Raw genomic sequence first — 16,599 nt, forward strand, 5'->3', positions numbered from 1 at the left:
ATTGAATTTATATTGATTTATGTTTTAACCAAAAAAACAGTTTGTATTGTTGCATGTTGTCCAGAATTCCCCGGGGATATTGAATAGCGGGTGGTAAGAGAAAGCCATACTGCAGTGAGGTTACTTGCCTTGATGAAGAAAGTGTTAAGAGTTAGGTAAAACTTGAAGCACTAATTAGGGATTATTTTCCATATAAAAGTGAGAGTGACTGGTAGCAAACAAGTACGCTGGTGAAACTTTGGTCTTATATCACCTAGAAAGGGCAAATCTGAAGGAGTAGCAGGTTCTTTAATGCTTGAGTTAAGAGTAAGCGGAAGAGGTTTTATTCATAGTGCGGAAAGGGTATACGGAAAGGTTTTACTCGTAGTAAATAAAATTGATCTTTCTCTGAATTTAGTCAATCAGGCACAGTAGCGAATGTTACTACGTTGTTAATTAATTAAATGTGTGATTAAAATTGAAAGAAATTGAGTTTTCATATTACCTTGCAAAGGAGGAGTCAGTCGCGGGTGCTGCACTGACGCCCCTGAAAGCTCTGCTGGGATTGGTTGAGAGAGCGGGTGTGTGGCTGAGGTAATATTGTAAAGGAGGGGTGAGTACAGAGATTGAAACGCACATCACAGGAAAGCCGTGCAAGCTTTGGTTAAAAGGGTACTGTGAAACAAATGATGATTGGTCATTGAAATAAGAGACGCGCTGGTATTGGAGAAGCATCTTGAGTGAAGTAAACAATTGATTAAATTGCAAAAATAGAATTTTCAGTGTTAATAGATAGAGGTAAATATATGTGGAACCCTGATCCAACTATAATAGGGTCCCGACCAGATAGACGATTTATAGTTTTTGCCTACGAGCAGTACATTAGAGGAAGACCAAACATCATGTACGGAGAAAAGAGAAAAAATGTCATTTATGCAGAAAAATAAGAATAATTTTTTAAATTATAAGCCTATTAAAACTAGAGAAGGAATTATTATTCCTCCCTCGAAGACGCCTGCATCATATATGATGATAGAAAGAGACTATCACACTTGTGTATGGTTAGAAAATTGGATAGAATACACAAAAGATGATGGAATATTAGCATTCCCAGAGCATGGAACATTTAATGGGAGCATTTTGCATAATTTACGAACTTGCATGAATGAGTTAGAACCAAGACCTAGTAGACGCAGTAGGAAGCTCTAGAAGAATGGGAGACTGAGGCTTTTGAGCGAGACAGACCCCGATGTGACAGGAACTTAAGTACATTTTGTCCAAGATTTCCCCGAGAGAGATGAGATAAGCAGATGAAACAATGGAGACAGGCTATGGTAGTGGAAGGATTATATCCTGTATTTACCACAGAAGAACCAACAGGAAGTAAATGTACAGAAAAAACAAAACATTTAGGGACTGGTAATGGGGATTTTGAAGACGATTATCTTGAAGACCTTTTAATGATAAATCCGCCACCTTATCAGGAAGAGACAAATAGAATCACTCCTAGTTCCCCGTTCCTAAAAACACGCTTGGTACCGCAAGTTCTGCATGAGAATACTATAGAAAGGGCACTTCAAGAGAAAGAAAGAGGCAATAAATAAAAATAGAAGTGAGTTAATACAGAAAATAACCAAGTTAAATACAAGTCCTGAAGCACTAACGATTCCAGTGACTATAGGTCCCATTGTTCCCTTACATGGAGATAAGCAAACTAGTCCAAAAACTCCCGTTCTGACTACTCCATTCACACAGCCCAGAAAAAAAATATAATGGTTAATGATCAAGCAAGTGAGTGTGAGTCAATAATTTTCCTAATGGATTTGCCTATAAGAGAGCCAATAAATGATTAATTTAGGAAAGTTACCCCTGAATGCTCAAGGGAGGTAAAGATTGAAACACAGGAGCAAAAAGTGCCTCTGTAGTAACCCCAGAAGAAATAGAAAGGTGGACACGAGAAATAGAGAAACCAAAATCACAGCCAAAGATATTGGACATTTTTAAATTAAGAGTAGAATTGGAAGAAATAAAAGCGGGAAATGTGGGTCCAGAAAGATTACATTTTTCAGGGAAGAGGAATAGTTATTTATAAGCAGAAGCATCACTCAAAATACAAAAACATTTCATGAGAAATTAATGAATTTGGCATTAGAAATGGGAATTGACATAGGTAAATCTAAAGTATTGCAGAAGGCATATAGATCAGAATTTTCTGACAAGGATTTATACAACATGAATGTGGCAGGAAGAAAATTGCAGATAAAAGAATTATTGTAATTGTTACAAAAATGGAGATAGATGGAAAGCAAGATGGACAAAGAAAAAGGAAGAAGCACTGGCAAATCGAACGACATGTGAGTATTTAATGACAGAAACAGAAAAAGTTGAGTCCAATGAGAGAAGTTCGAGGAGGAGGTTATGTACATGTCCCATGGTCGCCACAGGATATTTTATCATTTGCTAATTACTTCCCAAAGCTTAGAGATTTAGATGGTTTGTTTGACATAATTGTTCCTGCTGACTTATGGACAGAATGCAAAATTTCAGTATTTTGGCTTAATGATGAGTACCCATGAGATGCAAAAACAGGAGCCCTGTCAGACACGGCAATGAAAAAAAATCATCAGGTAATAACCTACTTGAAAGGAAAGATTCCCCCAAAAGAGACATATTGGATAAAATAGACAGAACGACCCAAGAAAAAGATGACTCTGTACATGCATATTATGAGCGTCTTTTGCAGGTATTCAAACAGTGTAGTGGATTAGAAAACATTGATAATAAGGACACAACACACTTCATATATGATTTTGTGTCTGGACTAAAGCCTGAGATATCACAGATGATTAAAGAGCATAGATTGTGCTGGCAGGCAAAACCTATTGATGAAATCCTCAAGTATGCAAAATACTGTGGGGATGAAATGTATAATAGATGAAAGAAATTAGGAGAAAAGGTAACATGGGCTCAAGTTAAATTAACAGAACAACAGCAACTCCAGTTAAGTCAACAGGCAAACAATCAAGGAAGAGGGGAAGATCAAGGTGAAAGTAGTGGGAGCAAACCCAGAGGGAGAACGAGCAAGGAAGAGGCAAAGAAAACGTTTACCTGTCATGGGTGAGGAAAATTGGGACATTGGAAAAACGAGTGTAAACTTATACAGAATAATAATATACAACCTCAAAATTTAAATCCACAGACGCAGAATGAGATGTCAATGAGACAACCGCAACACGTAATACAGAGTCAATTTTCACCTGCCCCAATGCCAGATTTTGTGAGTCAAGCCATGTACAGTGTGGACACCGGATTCCGGGAGGGAAGTGGTAAGAAAAATCCTGTAACACCACAGTTTCTTTTGCAGGACACATTTTTGGACAAAGAGACTTTATGACGGTGCCTGAGAGGGGGGAAAGAGGAATGCGTGCTTGGCGCATCCTTGCCGGTAGATCAGTCAGGTCCATACATAGAAGGTAAGGTTGAAGGAAATGACGTCACCTTCTTGCTAGACACTGGCGCTACCTGTTCTACTGTGAGAACAGCAGACATCCCAAACCTACCCCTCTCAGGAGAAGCGATCTAAGTAGTGGGCATTTCTAATAAACAGTTTAGGACCCCTGTTACTGAACCAATGAGATGCCTAAGAGTCTGAGGGCGGCTGGACACCGCTTTCGTGGACAGGCCATGGCCCGTTGAACAGGTTTCGAGAAGGCCCACTGTGAGAAAAATAACTGACTTTATTATTATGGGAACCTTTTGAAATCCTACCGCTGCCCATTTATTTTAAAACTCGAAATGATTCTGGTTTCTTCTTACCACTTCCTGAAGCTAACTTCCTGATTTGCAGAAGGGAAGAATATTTGTAAAAAATCCTCTCATGTTTGCCTCAATTTGTTACAAGCTAATATACAGAATTTAGCACACAATCCGTGGTAACCCCTAGTTTTACTGCAGAATAATTAAAGACACATGTTATCCCTGCCCAGGAACAATATTTCTATTAAGCACAGGTGAGTGAGCCAATAAATTAAGCACAAGCCGAGCTAAGGGTCAGTCTTGGCTCGAAGAGTCCATGCACAAGCCAAGCCTTGAAAATGTTTGGCATGTAAAAATATATTCTCAATCAATCAAATATAGTTTGTTTTGGGACAAAGCCTATAAAACCATATCAGTAAAATAAAAAAATAAAAATACACATGCTAGCCCTAAATAAATATGGCACTTAGAAGTCGACGTCTAAATTAATGTTATATGAATAAATTAAGATTATAATTGAACATCATGTAAAGGAAACGGGAAATGAGTTAGTACGGGGGCACTCCTAATATTTTAAATGGGATTAATCAGGGTCTCCGCGACAGGTCAGAGTGGCTGGCGATAGCCCACAGGTCTGCACCACACAGAGTTGCTCTTTGCCCTCATGTTTTATATGCCTTCAAGGCCTCTTAGATCAGGTCCTTTATTTATATTGGATCAAGATCCTGCAGAGTAGAGAGCACTCCCGGTTTGCTGGGCCATCAGATGTCTTGAGTAGATCAGATGCTGACTCCACCTCACAGAAGTGTATGGACAGCAGGTGACCTGATTGAGGGAGAAGAGTTTAATGGGGAGTTGCTTTCGATGTCCCTGTGGGGGCGGAACATCATCAACTACGGGATTAGGTCCAGGGGATGTACATTGCCAATTTTGCAGGCACTTTTTAAAAAATTGCAGCATTTTTACAAAAGTGCCGATTTCGCTGGCACTTTTGTAAAAATCGCTGCATTTTTACAAAAGTGCCGATTTCACGGCAAACCGCGAAATTGCTAAATCCTGGAGGGTCTGTCTAAGAGGGGACTCCAGAGGAGGGGGTATGGCCATCATCCTTCGAGACACTCTACACTGCACTTCCTTTGAATTAGATACAATCAAGGGAGCAGAAAGTCTTGGTTTCTGCATCTCACTAAAAGCCTCTGTGTCCTTCTCAGGAGCCTTAATTTACCGCCCACTGGGTCACAGTGCCAATTTTAATGAATCGCTGGGAGACACCCTAAGTCATTTCCTTCTAAGATATGCTAACTTCACCCTATTAGGAGATTTTATTCTGCACCTGGAGGACAAGAAAGAGCCAGGAGTAGACAACTTCCTCCAAATAATAGAAATACTAGGACTGACCCAGATGGTGGATTCACACCGAGCGGGTCACACACTGGATGGGGTCTGTTCTAGCTTCACCCTCCTTTCGGTAGACCCACCAACTCCACAAATATGGTCTAACCATAACCTAGTCCCTTTCACACTCAGAATTCCTATGACAAAACACCTCGACAAACAATAAAGGGTACATCAGACCAGACAAAATTGGACACAACTAGCCCACCATCCTAAGTTGGCTATTACCGCTCAGGTACAGACACCTACCCTCACAGGGAACACTGAAGCAGACTCACGCCTCTTCCACACTTGAATGACTGCAATAAGCAACAAACTTATCCCACAAGATAAACCCAACATAAATAGAAAGACAGAATCCAAGAGAGCCCCTTGGTTTACACCCACGCTCAAAGCAGCACATAACCAATGTAAACAACAAGAGCGTAAATGGAGAAGATTTTACGACGTCAGAGAGAAGCAAGCATTTAAAATAAGCAGAAAGCTTTACCACAAACAGATTAAGTTAGCCAAGAAAGATTACTTCTCGAGTAAAATACAGGAGGCTAAACTAGACCAAAAAATCCTTTTCACCGTTGTAAAGTCTTTCACAAATCCTAAAGCTTCACAATAAGAACGTACCCCTTCACAAAGGCTATGCGACCAAATCTCATGCTTCTTTGAAGAAAAGATCATGAATATCCAAAAAGGTTCATCACGGACACTATCTCTTCTACGCATGCCACTTCAGAGCACGAATATGATACCACCAAATACTCTATCTGCTCATTTAAACCAATATCACTGGATCAAACTAGCGAAGCAATCATAACATGCAAATCTGGAACTCCCTTAGATGCCTGTCCCCCTACAATTCTTCACCAGATTATTGACACAGTCAACCCAAATATAAACCCGATTGTCAACTCCTCTTTAAGTTCAGGAACAGTGGAATAGAGTGTTTCCCTTGGCACAGTTTATTCGTTAAGCCCACATGTTAACTTTGGATATTTAAACATTTAAACACTATAAAACAAACCAATACGTATATAAAAAGGCTGATATAAATTTATTATTCTTAAAAACAATGACAGTCACAAATTTAAAAAATATGGTGTTACCATATTACAAATGATAAAAACAAAGGGAAGAAAGCAAAAAACCTTTTCTTCTAACAATTTATAATGCAACTGAACACAATATCATAAGGAAAATCAATGACGAGTTCAATGGACAGTACAGGATAAATAAATCAAATTCTACTACACCACAACAAAGAGAGACACATAAAGACAATACAATTTTGTCATTCCAGCTATGGCACACCGAGTGTATCAATCTCAGACTGGCAATCTTGGGTACATATACTAATTGTACTTTACAAAATTGACACGGTTACTCAGTTGTGCAATTCGTTTTGCGTCGACGCGTTTCGATGGCTTATTTCATATTCTTGCCATCTTTTTCAAGACTGTTGTATTTTCGTCTCCCTTTATCAGCGGCACTGGATGGTTACCTTAAATTAGAAGTTCCTATGAGCAAACATATGGCCATCAGTATCTATTTTATATTGCCAATTTAATCATTACATTACCGCACCTATCCCTAGTGCAATCAAACTTTATACATCCAAGGTAGTGTACATCTTGTTTAAAAAACCTCTCAATTTCATTTCTCATTTGCTATGTTAGAACCATTTTTCTAACCACCCTTAGCGACTGCATCAGGTTACACCAATGTCTCATCATTAGTAGCCAACTTAGTACCTGCAGTTATCCAATCTTACCATGTGTGCTCCTACAATTCAATGTCACCCACCCGCATATTGGCAGTATAGACTTGTACTTGGACTGAATTAAATACACACGGGTTAGGGTCAGTTTTTACCTTTTATGTCATATTTAGGAAGAATTTCTCTGTTTGTCCTGCACAGGCATATTATAGGGCAGGGCTAATCTGAAAGATAAGGAGATATTTACAGCTCCGCATTTTACACTATTGTAGATCCATTACTTAGATCTCCTAGAGTTGGCTTGCTTTTTACATTTTATACCTGCTAGGGATTTCCTTGCTGCTTATTCTTTCCACGTGATAAAATCAAGTCAACAGTCCTGCGCAGGGGTTATCTGTAAAAAAGTATGTATTGGTCCTTCACTGACGCTTATCATTAAACATTTTAAATTATCTTAATCATTAGGACTTCTAACCCGGATTTACCTTTATTTATTATTATCTAGTTGGCGGTAACCCACTGGTCGCGTCTGCTGGAAGGGCACGTCCCGCCTTGTTTAAAAATGGCTTGTATCTAGTGGTAGATAATGAATATTGTTAAATTTTACCACCCCATATTCCTAGGATGCAACAGTCTTTTATGGCTTCTTAGGCCTTTTCAACACGACCCACCTTGCTCATTAAGTCGCAGTGTTTAGTACGGAGCGGATACTTGGCCGGGTCAGTCTTTTAATCTGAGAGGCAAAGAGAGGATAGCAGGAGCAAAAGTTAATGTCTATTCTTCCTACCTCTCACACCTTCCAAACGCTACATTCTAGCCTTCTTACCTTGCAAAGCGGCAGCACTTGTCTCTCCACTCCCGGTCCGTTGCAATCCTACGTCTGGTTTCCCGTAGCGTTCTGAATTACCCGCGCTTCGTTCCTCTTTTTAAAGCCCACTGATTGGTTAAATCCAGATCAGCTGGGTAACTCTAATGAGCGGACGGATGTTATTAGACCGTGGTTTCCGCTTTTTCCTATGCGTGCCTCGCCTCTTTTTCATTTATTGTGTGCGAGCCAGCCCACTGGGCGGATCCCATAGTTGTTTTGTACACGCATCTTAAAATGCGTGCTAAGCCTCGCTTTGGTGCGACTTTCGCGGCTCGATTTTTTTATATTTGTATTTGTGTAAGAAACTGGTATTCAATGGTAAAACTTTGGTACCAAGGACTCTTAATAATTGCAGGAGCAAAAATCTAGTCTACTTGCTAGTCTGCCCTTGCGGGTTAGGCTATGTAGGCGAGACAGGCAGGGAGCTGCGTACAAGATTACTGGAACACAGATCCTCACTGAAAAATAAGAAAGATAATGCTCCCCTAGTACACCACTACCAAAAAGTAAACCATGGGTGTAATGAATTTACATGGTACATTCTAGAGAAAATAACTGTAAGCAGAAGAGGCGGCAATATAGATGCCCTAAGAAAAACACGTGAACAATGGTTTATGTGTTTTCTAGACACAGTGGACAAAGGTTTAAATTCCAAAGAAGACTGGATGAAAATTGTAGCCTACAATTAAAAGTAACCTGGAATAACGAGACTAACTAATAATTAAAAGAACCATAGCCTACAAACCTGCAAAAATAATAGAGGAAATCCGCTAATTGCTTGACCTCTGTAGAAATAGGATGAATGTAAGAAAATCATTATGCCCGTGTGTTTTGCCCCTTTGTTATATTCTGAGATTCAAACTGTATACTGCGGTGCATTAGTATCACATAAAAATAATGGTGGCAAATAAATTAATAGGCACATGCAAATGGAGCATTAAAGAGCACGCATGCCCTATTTAAATATAGTAATAGGAGTGATCAGTAATCCCAGAAATGGTGTGGATATAAACAAACAATTACGGACCTAATAATACAAATATAAAAAAATCGAGCCGCGAAAGTCGCACCAAAGCGAGGCTTAGCACGCATTTTAAGATGCGTGTACAAAACAACTATGGGATCCGCCCAGTGGGCTGGCTCGCACACAATAAATGAAAAAGAGGCGAGGCACGCATAGGAAAAAGCGGAAACCACGGTCTAATAACATCCGTCCGCTCATTAGAGTTACCCAGCTGATCTGGATTTAACCAATCAGTGGGCTTTAAAAAGAGGAACGAAGCGCGGGTAATTCAGAACGCTACGGGAAACCAGACGTAGGATTGCAACGGACCAGGAGTGGAGAGACAAGTGCTGCCGCTTTGCAAGGTAAGAAGGCTAGAATGTAGCGTTTGGAAGGTGTGAGAGGTAGGAAGAATAGACATTAACTTTTGCTCCTGCTATCCTCTCTTTGCCTCTCAGATTAAAAGACTGACCCGGCCAAGTATCCGCTCCGTACTAAACACTGCGACTTAATGAGCAAGGTGGGTCGTGTTGAAAAGGCCTAAGAAGCCATAAAAGACTGTTGCATCCTAGGAATATGGGGTGGTAAAATTTAACAATATTCATTATCTACCACTAGATACAAGCCATTTTTAAACAAGGCGGGACGTGCCCTTCCAGCAGACGCGACCAGTGGGTTACCGCCAACTAGATAATAATAAATAAAGGTAAATCCGGGTTAGAAGTCCTAATGATTAAGATAATTTAAAATGTTTAATGATAAGCGTCAGTGAAGGACCAATACATACTTTTTTACAGATAACCCCTGCGCAGGACTGTTGACTTGATTTTATCACGTGGAAAGAATAAGCAGCAAGGAAATCCCTAGCAGGTATAAAATGTAAAAAGCAAGCCAACTCTAGGAGATCTAAGTAATGGATCTACAATAGTGTAAAATGCGGAGCTGTAAATATCTCCTTATCTTTCAGATTAGCCCTGCCCTATAATATGCCTGTGCAGGACAAACAGAGAAATTCTTCCTAAATATGACATAAAAGGTAAAAACTGACCCTAACCCGTGTGTATTTAATTCAGTCCAAGTACAAGTCTATACTGCCAATATGCGGGTGGGTGACATTGAATTGTAGGAGCACACATGGTAAGATTGGATAACTGCAGGTACTAAGTTGGCTACTAATGAGACATTGGTGTAACCTGATGCAGTCGCTAAGGGTGGTTAGAAAAATGGTTCTAACATAGCAAATGAGAAATGAAATTGAGAGGTTTTTTAAACAAGATGTACACTACCTTGGATGTATAAAGTTTGATTGCACTAGGGATAGGTGCGGTAATGTAATGATTAAATTGGCAATATAAAATAGATACTGATGGCCATATGTTTGCTCATAGGAACTTCTAATTTAAGGTAACCATCCAGTGCCGCTGATAAAGGGAGACGAAAATACAACAGTCTTGAAAAAGATGGCAAGAATATGAAATAAGCCATCGAAACGCGTCGACGCAAAACGAATTGCACAACTGAGTAACCGTGTCAATTTTGTAAAGTACAATTAGTATATGTACCCAAGATTGCCAGTCTGAGATTGATACACTCGGTGTGCCATAGCTGGAATGACAAAATTGTATTGTCTTTATGTGTCTCTCTTTGTTGTGGTGTAGTAGAATTTGATTTATTTATCCTGTACTGTCCATTGAACTCGTCATTGATTTTCCTTATGATATTGTGTTCAGTTGCATTATAAATTGTTAGAAGAAAAGGTTTTTTGCTTTCTTCCCTTTGTTTTTATCATTTGTAATATGGTAACACCATATTTTTTAAATTTGTGACTGTCATTGTTTTTAAGAATAATAAATTTATATCAGCCTTTTTATATACGTATTGGTTTGTTTTATAGTGTTTAAATGTTTAAATATCCAAAGTTAACATGTGGGCTTAACGAATAAACTGTGCCAAGGGAAACACTCTATTCCACTTTGAACAAGTACCTTATTCCCCTGGTCTAAGGGGTCTCTCTCTTTTAAATTAAATAGTTCAGGAACAGTGCCAGAAGAATGGAAGTTAGCATTAGTGAATCCCTTGAAAAAGAAGTCAAATAGTGACACATCAGAACTCTCCAATCTACGACCCATATCACTCCTTCCCCTACTAGGAAAAATTACCGAAAAAAGGTGTGCATAAAGAGCTAACTAAATTCATCGAGGCCATAAACATCCTCAGCCCCCAACAATCTGGTTGCGCCCTAAGCATTCCACCGAGTCTGTACTCCTGGAAATCACAGACTCTCTTAAAATGATTGCTGACAGAGGTAGGAAGGCAGTGCTGATCCTACTCGAGCAATCGGCCGCATTTGATACCATATGACACAGCATCCTCCTTTCCAGACTCGAATCCTGCGGTATCTCACACATTGCCTTGGAATGGCTAAAATACTTCCTTTCTATGCGCAGGCAAGCTGTGTCCCTTGGAACCTTCTTATCAGTGGAATGCACCATCACAACTGGAGTACCACAGGGCTCTTCGTTCAGCCCTATTTAATCTTTACATGACTCCACTCATCTCACTAATAACATAATTTGGGATCGATGGTTCCGTCCTACGCAGACGATACCCAAATGATCCTATCTCTAGATCATAACTCTAAGGAGGCCAAACTCAACTTTAAAAGATGCTTCAGTCTTATAAAATCTTTGAAAAAATTCTTCGATCTATTCCACTCGCGGCAAGGAAATCAGTAGCAGTCACCCTGATACTAGCGTGGCTAGACTACTGCAAACGTCTTCTGGCAGTAGCCAACAAACAAACATTAAAAAAGACTCCAAGTAGTCCAATATGCAGCAGCGCGACTGTCTTTAAAACTTCCACGGAGGCCCTCCGCTTCTACAGCTCTGAAAACCCTTCATTGGCTCCCACTACACATGAGAATACTCTTCAAGATTCTCCTTATCACCTTCAGAGCCTCACTTAAACTGGCGTCAAAATACCTCGCACAAAGATTCACCCCCTACAGTACAACTAGAACCCTCAGGTCATCATCAGCCAACCTACTCAAACCTCCCAGTTTCAGATGCAAAACTAGGGGAGGAAAATCAATAACAGCATTAGGCACCAGATCCTGTCACCTACTGCCACCGCATCTGAGAATGCATAAATGTGAAGTACAATATAGGAAAGAACTACAGACTTGGATTTTTGGAGCCTCAGATGAACTTTGCCTCTCTCTCATCTAAGAACTTCTGAGTAGCTGTTCAACTCCATACCAGCGCCAGGATGCTCCTTTCGGAGTGGCAGTCAGCACTCTAGAAATACTAATTTTCATTTCATTTTCATTTCATTTTCTAGGAACCACCTTCATGGCGTCCCACTCATATGCTCTGCTCGCAGCCAAACCCCAATTTTCCTCAAAGTATTTAGCTAAAGCAGTCCATACAGGCACCACAAAGGGGTGTCTGATAATGCCTCCGCCCTGAGCCGCCACATAGGGATTGCCAGTTTAAGTCTATGGCCCTTGTAGCGGAGCAAAACTGGCGAGTGGTCCGAGATCTATCTTGCTTGGTATGTTATCCCCTTTACTTTGAGGGTCAGCTCTTGTGAGATGAAACAATAGTCCAGATGGCTAAACGTATTAGTTGCTGGTGCGTGGCATGAGAATGTTCTCTGTCCGGGGTTACGCACCCTCCAAATATTCGTGAGTTGCATGCTCTGTAAAATATTGGTCAGTGTCTCAGTCAAACGTGGTTTGGTGTGTAGTCGGGGAGGCTCACGATCCAGATTGCAATTTAGGACACAATTGACATCTCCCATCATTAACTCTGCTGCCCCCGGGTATGGCTGCCATCATGACGGAAGGGAAAAAATTTGGACAGTCGACATTGGGAGTATAGGCTTTTATAATACTCAGTTTCCTCCCCTCCAAGGTCCCATGCAGGATCACATATCTCCCCTCTGGGTCGACCAGATGATGCACATGTTTGAATGGGGCACCGGGCCCCACCCATATAAGAGCACCTCTAGCAAATTCTGAATAAGACATAGCATATAGCTGTCCCCTCCACCTCCGTCTAATACATGGAATCGAACCCCCCCACATATATGTTTCCTGCAAGCATGATATTGACACTTCATACCTTTTTAGGTTAGGATATACCCTCCTGCGTTTCTCGAATGCTGCCAACCTCCGAACATTCCAAGTGAGAATTTTCAAAGAAGTGGAAACCATTTCCAACATACCACACTGTTTGCCCTGCCCCACCCATCATCTACCCCCCACACATTCCAATTAGCGAACTGGACCGCAGCTACACATACACTGCATTGACCAAATACCTTTCTGAAAGACATCCACATTGCCCCAACTTGCTGAACTTCTAAATGGGTTATGCTAGTAATAAGAACCTAATTTTGCATCAATCAGAACCCCAGAACGTCTCTCTCTTGCAGACGTTTTCACATCGATTTTTACAGAGCTGCTATTGTTGTATATTCTTTAAAGAGGTCTGCATTTTTTATGCATATTTATAATGACAGCATGAAAGTGCAACAGATAATCATCGCAGGTCAGACAAAAAACACGAGGAATCAACATACCAACCTGAATAAACCCATAAAACAAACCAATACAATTAATTCACCAATCACTGCCATTCTTGACCATCACTAGTCAAAAATCGAGATAAAAAATAGGAATTGAGATGCATTTTTGGAGATCATTCAATTTTGTGCCACCCTAAATTTTTAGAGTTTTACCCTCCAATCTAACCCTGAAATCTATTATTAATGGTAATTTGGAGACACAACTGGAATGAAGATATATAGTGCATGCACAAGAAACCATAACTACAGCAAGGTTAACAAGCATTAATGTAAGGTTAAGAATAGATAATTGTTTTTATTCTGAACACTCCGAGTCCCAACCAGGCCCTTCCATCATCACCGCCTTCCTGCCCATCTCAATCAACACACATAGCACTACCCTGACCACCTGGCGCACTATCACCACTCGAGAAACTGCAACAACCATGCATAAAAGCATCGTCACCCTCAGACCCCTGCCCTCATCAAGGTTTCGTTAAGGGATGGGACCCCATCAGAGTAGCCCTCACCCCAATCCTGAATGACTCACTCATTATAGCCACCTACCCAGATGCCTGGAAACACACCACAGTACTCCCTCTCCTCAAGAAGCCCTCAGAAGACCCAAAGACACTAGTCAACTACCAGCCTATATCCCTTTTACCCTAACCGGCAAAAGTCATGGGAAAGTTGATAAACACCTACCCACTCATCTCAACACCACTCAATGTGGATTCAAGCCCAACCACAGAAGAGACAGCCCTCATTGCTGCTAAGGATGACATCCGTATGATCATTGATAGTGGTGACACCACGGCGTTCATTCTACTGGACCTTTCCATTGCTTTCAATATAGTCTTCCACCCCCTCCTTATCCAACGACTATATGAAGCCAGCACCTAACGCCCCACATTTGCGGGATCTATTACTACCTGACAGGCTGCACAAAGTAAGTACACCTGGCCCTTTCACCTTACATCCCATCATCACGGTCAGACTGGCCATACCGGGCATAGGGTATTTCCCCTGGTGGATGGAAGTGTGGGGTGCAGGTTTTGTTACTGGGGGGCGTTTGTAGCAGTGCAGCAGTTTTAAAAGCACCTGCTGCAGACTTCCTAGTATATCCAACAGTTTTAAGGCAATAATAAAAGTTTCAAGATAACTCAGAGATTAATGTACCTGGTGGAGAGAGATCAGAGTTTTGACCCTCTACGGTAGCTCAGAGGGTTAAAATGCCTGCCTCAAAGAACATTTACCATGCAGATAACAGGACAGTATTTTATGTGCATAGCTCAGTGGGTTACTGCTTTTGTCACAGAGATCCTATTGTAACTGTGCAGTTAATAAGTTACAAACTAGCAAAGTGAGTTATGAACTGCCATCAAAGAGCTGCATGCAAACTGCATGATACAGAATAGAAATATATGATTTTCCTGAGTCTTTCATTATTCTAATGTAGCATAAAAGGGGGTTGTTTGGGTAGAAATAAATTCGTATTAGTAAAGCCAACCCTAATCACTGTGCTACATTCTGAATCCTGAGTTTGTGCTTCGCCAGAAGAAGCACTATAACAAAAATGCCGACCAGCATGGATGAAATGTGAATCCTACATCTTGTAGCCCCCTTTGTCTTATGTATGTTTTTTTTGTACACTGATTTATACACATATGATACATTGTATCTCTACATGTGTGTGATGCAATGTGCTCTGGCACCCTACACTGCTGTGAGAGACACTATAACACAAATGAAATACATGTGAGAGAGGAGCTACGTAGAGATGAAAGGCACTGTTGGAGGGTGATAGTGAAGGAATCATTGAAGAGCCTTAACAACAATTGTTGTATCCTGGTGCATTGTAAGGTCATCATCTACTATGCTTTAAAAGCAAATCAAATTAAATCTATAATGACAAATGTACAGTAAAATGCACTATTTTTGCCATTTTATTAATCACAATTTTCTTGGGGGGGGAGAACTCCCCAAAACCCCCTTGTAGTGGTCATACTCGCTTGCTCGCTGCACACCATGCTGGGGTTGGTCTGACAAAATTTGCAAGGACTGCTTTTGGTTCCCAGTCCAGCCCTGTCCATCCTCCTCATCTGCAGAGTTCCACAAGGATCTTTGCTCAGCCCCTCCTATTCAACGCATACACAGCCCCACTCCCCAGCATCATCTGCTCCCATGTAATAAACATCATATTCTATGCTGACAACACCCAGCTCATATTTCCCACCTGCATGACCAACGTCACTAGAGTGATAAAAACCAACTGCCTCAAGCTCAACACACACAAGACAGAAGCAGTAATCTTTGGCAAAGACAGCTCACTCTGGGACAGTATCTGGTAACCTGCCAAGTTTGGGCCCCCACCCCTCCCGACAGCACACGCAAAGAACCTAGGAATAATAATCGACAAACAACTCACCATGACTAACCAGTTGAATTAAGTCTTCATCTTCTGCTTCCACACATTCAATTTGCTCAAGAAGATTTTCAAATGGATCCCAATCAACAATTGCAAAACCGTCACCCAAGCCCACATCACCAGCAAGGGGGACAATAGTAACGCACACTATATTGAAATCACCACTCAACTGACAAGAAAACTCCAAACCATAGAAAAATCAATCGTCAGGCTCAACCTCACAGCTTGCATCCACATCACCCCTTCTCTCAAAGAGCTCCACTGGCTCCAAATACACAAACAAGCACTCTTCACACTCCTCACATACACGTGCACAGCCTTACACGACATTGGCCCCATGTAACTAAACAACAGCATAATCTTCCACCTACCAGACACCTTCCCTCAGCCAGACTCCTACTCACACACACCCTAGGTATAGGCAGATTCAGATGCGACAGTGGAGCTCTACGACCTTACTATTAAAGTCTGGAATGGTGTGCCCTTGTACTTCAGAGCCTACTCCTCAGATCTTGAATTTCACAAGAAAATAGACCCGGCCCGCCTCAGCCCATACAGCTCCTGCTTTAGCGCCAGGTTACCCTTCTGGGTGAGGTGTGCGCTATATCAATAACACATAACACATTTTACAGCAACCTTTGCCAGGAGCATATTTTAACTTGATGAGGGGCTTCAAGTGCTTATTTTGAGAGACAGGCCATAAATGTGCCCCAAGTACGCAGGGCCATTCTAGAACAAAACCAGACAGTGGCCACCATGTCTGTGCCTAAAAAGGGGTGCAAATGCCCTCTGCATTCTGGGAGACAAAATATCACCCCTTCCCCTACACCAGGCTGCAAAGATCTTTGTAGTGACTCTGCAAGTAGAGATATTAGTTTTACTTTTATTCT

At 41.1% G+C, this 16,599-nt stretch overlaps 1 protein-coding gene across 1 annotated transcript in view; it reads right to left on the minus strand.

The window, feature by feature from the left end:
* Positions 1-16,599, minus strand: part of LOC144828042 (lipoxygenase homology domain-containing protein 1-like) — a 224,298-nt gene that overhangs the window by 48,111 nt on the left and 159,588 nt on the right. The window lies entirely within an intron of this gene.

The sequence above is a fragment of the Lissotriton helveticus genome, chromosome 4_1 (genome assembly GCF_964261635.1).
Source record: "Lissotriton helveticus chromosome 4_1, aLisHel1.1, whole genome shotgun sequence".
NCBI classification, from domain to species: domain Eukaryota; kingdom Metazoa; phylum Chordata; class Amphibia; order Caudata; family Salamandridae; genus Lissotriton; species Lissotriton helveticus.